At 48.6% G+C, this 5,000-nt stretch overlaps 6 non-coding genes across 6 annotated transcripts; all 6 read right to left on the bottom strand.

The window, feature by feature from the left end:
* Positions 1-3,637: 3,637 nt before the first annotated feature.
* LOC311376332 (5S ribosomal RNA) lies at positions 3,638-3,756 on the bottom strand. The gene has a single exon (XR_014643931.1). It is a non-coding gene; the product is annotated as a 5S ribosomal RNA (ribosomal RNA).
* Positions 3,757-3,825: 69 nt separating this feature from the next.
* LOC311376376 (5S ribosomal RNA) lies at positions 3,826-3,944 on the bottom strand. The gene has a single exon (XR_014643975.1). It is a non-coding gene; the product is annotated as a 5S ribosomal RNA (ribosomal RNA).
* A 69-nt stretch (positions 3,945-4,013) lies between these two features.
* LOC311376440 (5S ribosomal RNA) lies at positions 4,014-4,132 on the bottom strand. The gene has a single exon (XR_014644039.1). It is a non-coding gene; the product is annotated as a 5S ribosomal RNA (ribosomal RNA).
* A 69-nt stretch (positions 4,133-4,201) lies between these two features.
* Positions 4,202-4,320, bottom strand: LOC311376600 (5S ribosomal RNA). Its single transcript, XR_014644093.1, has one exon. It is a non-coding gene; the product is annotated as a 5S ribosomal RNA (ribosomal RNA).
* A 69-nt stretch (positions 4,321-4,389) lies between these two features.
* On the bottom strand, positions 4,390-4,508 carry LOC311376468 (5S ribosomal RNA). Its single transcript, XR_014644065.1, has one exon. It is a non-coding gene; the product is annotated as a 5S ribosomal RNA (ribosomal RNA).
* A 69-nt stretch (positions 4,509-4,577) lies between these two features.
* Positions 4,578-4,696, bottom strand: LOC311376389 (5S ribosomal RNA). Its single transcript, XR_014643988.1, has one exon. It is a non-coding gene; the product is annotated as a 5S ribosomal RNA (ribosomal RNA).
* Positions 4,697-5,000: the final 304 nt, after the last annotated feature.

The following is a 5,000-nucleotide window of genomic DNA, read 5'->3' as shown; positions in this document are numbered from 1 at the left end:
CCTGTCGTACATTCTCTTTATCCAACCTACCAACCTGTGCCCAAAACCAAATTTACCTAACACTCTATATAAATAATCATGATCCACCCTATCAAATGCTTTGTTCAGATCTATACTTACGACTATCCCCCCTTTATCTCTCTTCATAAATTCAATTGTGTCCCTGATACTGTTTATTGTGTCCGCTATGTCCCTACCTGGTATACTATATGCCTGCGTGCTTCCCACCACCTTCCCTATTACCTGTTTGATCCTGTTGGCTAACACCCTTGCTAAAACTTTATAATCACCATTCAGCATACTAAGTGGCCTATAATTCTGTAGCTTAACCCTGCTCCCTTTCTTGTGTATCATCGTTACTATCCCTGTCGACATGCTCAGCGGCATCTCGCCCTTCTCCTCTATCCATCTAAATAACCTCTCTAGCACTGGCACTAATTCCTCCCTAAACTCAACATAAAATTCACCAATTAACCCATCTATCCCTGGACTCTTATTTCTCCCTAGCCCACCTATCGCTTCATTTATTTCACCCGTCCCTATTCCTGTCTCACACATCTCCCTATCGTCATCGCTCACCCTAGCTTTCACACTATCCAACACCTGCATCATACTCTCCTCATCCACTTCTTCTTTTCTAAATAAATCCCTATAAAAATCTTCTACTCTTTCAACTATCCCTACAAAATCAGTAATCATCTCCCCTTCCTTTCCTTCCACCTTTTCTAAATAATTCTTCTTCTGCTTCGTCTTTTCTAATCCTAAAAAGAATCCTGTACATTTTTCTCCCTCAATCACATATCTAGCCCTACTTCTGACTATTGCACCCATACACCTCCTCTGTTCTATCTCCTTCAGTTCATCCTTCATTCTGATATACTTCCCCAAATCATAGCCTGCCTCCTCATCCGCTCTCTTTGCCTCTCTAGCTAAATCTCCCTTTAACCTCCTCTCTCTCTCTCTCTGTATCATATTCCTGCCTCTGCTATAACCCATACTCAATTCTTTTATCTCTCCTTTCAAACTCTCCCACCACCTCCCAATGTCCTCCTCATACATTCTCTCGTTCTTCCTCCTCAATATACATTCTCTCACTTTCCTTTTGTACTTTTCTTCTCTCAGCAACTCACCATTCATACACCACACGCCTCCCCCTCTCCTCTCAAACCCCTGACCTAAGTTAAACCCTAACAACATGTGATCACTGAGCGCAGTAACCTTATACTCAATTCTCCCTATCCTACCTGCAATGCCATTTGTACTCAAAACTAAATCTAACCTACTCTGCTTTAACACTCCTCTCACCACTTGCCTCCTTGAAAAAACCCTCCCCTCTGGATTCCTTTCTCTCCACACATCCATTAAACCATTCACTCTCATCACCTCTTTCAACACACCTCTTGACGAGTCATTCCTGAAACACACACTCGCAGAAACATCCAACCTCCCACACCACACATTAAAATCACCCACCACCAAACAGTTTTCCACACACATTCCCCCCAATCCCTCAAAAAAAACCCTCCTCTCCTTCTCCTCATTCGGCGCATACACATTCAACCCAAGTACTCAAAGGTAATTCCTATCACCCTCCCATCACCATCATCCACACACTTCGTCACATTCTCAACCACTCCCCTTTTCACTAAAATTGCTACCCCTCTAGATTTAACACCACCATTATTCACATACATGTCCCCCATCCATTCTCTCTCAACCACTCTCATAACCTCCTCATCCCAATGTGTCTCTTGTAAACATATTATGTCAGCCTCACACACCATCAAGGTTTGCTGCCTCCTGTTCCTGTCCCTTAGCCCGTTAGCGTTAAGAGAAGATATTCTGATCATTAAAAGTATACATGAGAAGAGATTCCACACGTTATGTTCTTAATTCACACTTTTTTTCCCCTTATCTTCTCTCTCCTTCCTCCCCGATGGTCTTTTCCTATTTCCACCCACCACCTCCATGTTTTCCTCCCCTCTGTCTGATATATCCGAACCCACCCACCTCCTGCTTTCTGTCATATCCGAAGCCCTCCACCCCCACTTATTCCCCCTTGCCTCCGACCTTCCCTCTCCCTGTCCCACCACAGTCATTCCACTCTTTTCCCCGTTCTTCTCCCCTCCTTTCGCTCCCTCACCCACGCTTCTCCGCTCCTCTCGTTCGTCCGTCCCTCTCACCGCACTGTCCACGCTGTAGCCGTTCTCCTCCCTTTCCTTCTCTCCTCCCGTCTCCGTTGTCTCTTCCGCTGCCGTCTCGTCCTCTGCCTCTCCATCCTGCTCCTCGTCCTCGTCCATCTCCTCTCCTTCCCCGCCGACTCCCACGCCACTTCCTTCCGAATCAGTCGCCTCCGCTCCGCTGCCGCCTTCTCCGCCCTCTCCTCTCGGTCGCTCCTCCTCCTCGTCGACGTCCGTCTCCCGGCCCCCGCCTTCTCCTCCTTGTCGCCTCTGTTCTCCGTCTGTGCCACATTCTCTTGAGTAGTGCCCCTGTCCATGGCACCTGTGGCATCTAAACTCCGGGCAGTCCCTCAGGATGTGCCCCGGTTGGATACACATCCTGCATACCCTCTCCTGTCTGTCGTGAATCACCCGAAAGTATTGGGGACCCGTAGCTGTACTGAACTTTGTTGAGTACGGCAACGACCTGACCAATTCATTGAACTTCACTTTTAAAAACCTGGTCCCGTCTGCAATGTTCGTGCCCGGCCACATTCTCCTTTTGATCGGTGAGGCAGCTGAGACCCCCCACCCCTGTAGCTTCAGCAAAATGTCATTGTCCGTGGTGTACGCCGGAAGCTCCAGGAATGACACCACCGTTTCGTCACTTGTGAGCTCTTTAGCGACTATCCTGACCCCTTTTATTTTGAAGCCATCCATGAGTTTATTTTTCCCGCTGAGATATCCCATTGTTAATTCATACTTCCTCATCCCTGTTTTACGGCACGCCATCAACTCCCCACACACCTCCCTCGTCGCTTTTAACAGCTCCATCACCGTTATTGTATCCTCACCGATCAGTTCCACACTCACGGTCAGTTCCTTCACATACTTGTTATCTCCCGCCTCTTCTCCCCTCTGGTCTTTCTTTCCGCCATCTTCTCCATCCAAGCCTTTTCCGTTTCCATTTTCCGTTTCCATTATGTCCGTCCGTGTTATGTTCCTTCCCCAAACAAATGGGAGGATTATCTTCCCCCAAACAGTGCCTCACTGTTTGGGGGAGGTGTATCGAAGAAAATCAAAAAACAAACAAAAAAAAAGGCACTTAAGCACGCTTAGAGGTAGCACAAACACTCAGCTGCTCTCTGCTCTCTTCCTGCTTCCTGCTTGCGCACCTGAAACCAACTAGCTCCGACACTGTAGGGGGCGTCAGGGTGGTGTGGCCGTAAGCAATTGCTCCGGGCACCAGACAGGACTTTAAACAGGAGAAAGGATGATTTTTTTTACCCCAAATGAAAATAGCTTACAGCACCTGGTATTCCCAGGCGGTCTCCCATCCAGGTACCAACCGTGCTTAGCTTCCGAGATCAGACGAGATCGGGCGTGTTTGCAGTGGTGTGGCCGTAAGCAATTGCTCCTGGCACCAGACAGGACTTTAAACAGGAGAAAGGATCATTTTTTTTACCCCAAATGAAAATAGATTACAGCACCTGGTATTCCCAGGCGGTCTCCCATCCAATTACTAACCAGGCCCGACCATGCTTAGCTTCCGAGATCAGACGAGATCGGGCGTGTTCACGGTGGTGTGGCCGTAAGCAATTGCTCCTAGCACCAGACAGGACTTTAAACAGGAGAAAGGATGATTTTTTTTACCCCAAATGAAAATAGCTTACAGCACCTGGTATTCCCAGGCGGTCTCCCATCCAGGTACTAACCAGGCCTGACCGTGCTTTGCTTCCGAGATCAGACGAGATCGGGTGTGTTCGCAGTGGTGTGGCCGTAAGCAATTGCTCCTGGCACCAGACAGGACTTTAAACAGGAGAAAGGATCATTTTTTTTACCCCAAATGAAAATAGATTAAAGCACCTGGCATTCCCAGGCGGTCTCCCATCCAAGTACTAACCAGGCCCGACCGTGCTTAGCTACCGAGATCAGACGAGATCGGGCGTGTTCACTGTGGTGTGGCCGTAAGCAATTGCTCCTGGCACCAGACAGGACTTTAAACAGGAGAAAGGATCATTTTTTTTACCCCAAATGAAAATAGATTACAGCACCTGGTATTCCCAGGCGGTCTCCCATCCAAGTACTAACCAGGCCTGACCGTGCTTAGCTTCCGAGATCAGACGAGATCGGGCGTGTTCACGGTGGTGTGGCCGTAAGCAATTACTCCTGGCACCAGACAGGACTTTAAACAGGAGAAAGGATGATTTTTTTTTCCCCAAATGAAAATAGCTTACAGCACCTGGTATTCCCAGGCGGTCTCCCATCCAGGTACTAACCAGGCCCGACCGTGCTTAGCTTCCGAGATCAGACGAGATCGGGCGTGTTCGCAGTGGTGTGGCCGTAAGCAATTGCTCCTGGCACCAGACAGGACTTTAAACAGGAGAAAGGATAATTTTTTTTACCCCAAATGAAAATAGATTACAGCACCTGGTATTCCCAGGCGGTCTCCCATCCAGGTACTAACCAGGCCCGACCGTGCATAGCTTCCGAGATCAGACGAGATCGGGCGTGTTCCCGGTGGTGTGGCCGTAAGCAACTGCTCCTGGCACCAGACAGGACTTTAAACAGGAGAAAGGATGATTTTTTTTACCCCAAATGAAAATAGCTTACAGCACCTGGTATTCCCAGGCGGTCTCCCATCCAGGCCCGACCGTGCTTAGGTTCCGAGATCAGACGAGATCGGGCGTGTTCCCGGTGGTGTGGCCGTAAGCAATTGCTCCTGGCACCAGACAGGACTTTAAACAGGAGAAAGGATGATTTTTTTTACCCCAAATGAAAATAGCTTACAGCACCTGGTATTCCCAGGCGGTCTCCCATCCAGGTACTAACCAGGCCCGA

This window comes from Micromesistius poutassou (assembly GCF_964030765.1).
Source record: "Micromesistius poutassou genome assembly, contig: SCAFFOLD_2646, whole genome shotgun sequence".
NCBI lineage: Eukaryota > Metazoa > Chordata > Actinopteri > Gadiformes > Gadidae > Micromesistius > Micromesistius poutassou.
This window is presented reverse-complemented; position numbering and strand designations above follow the sequence as displayed.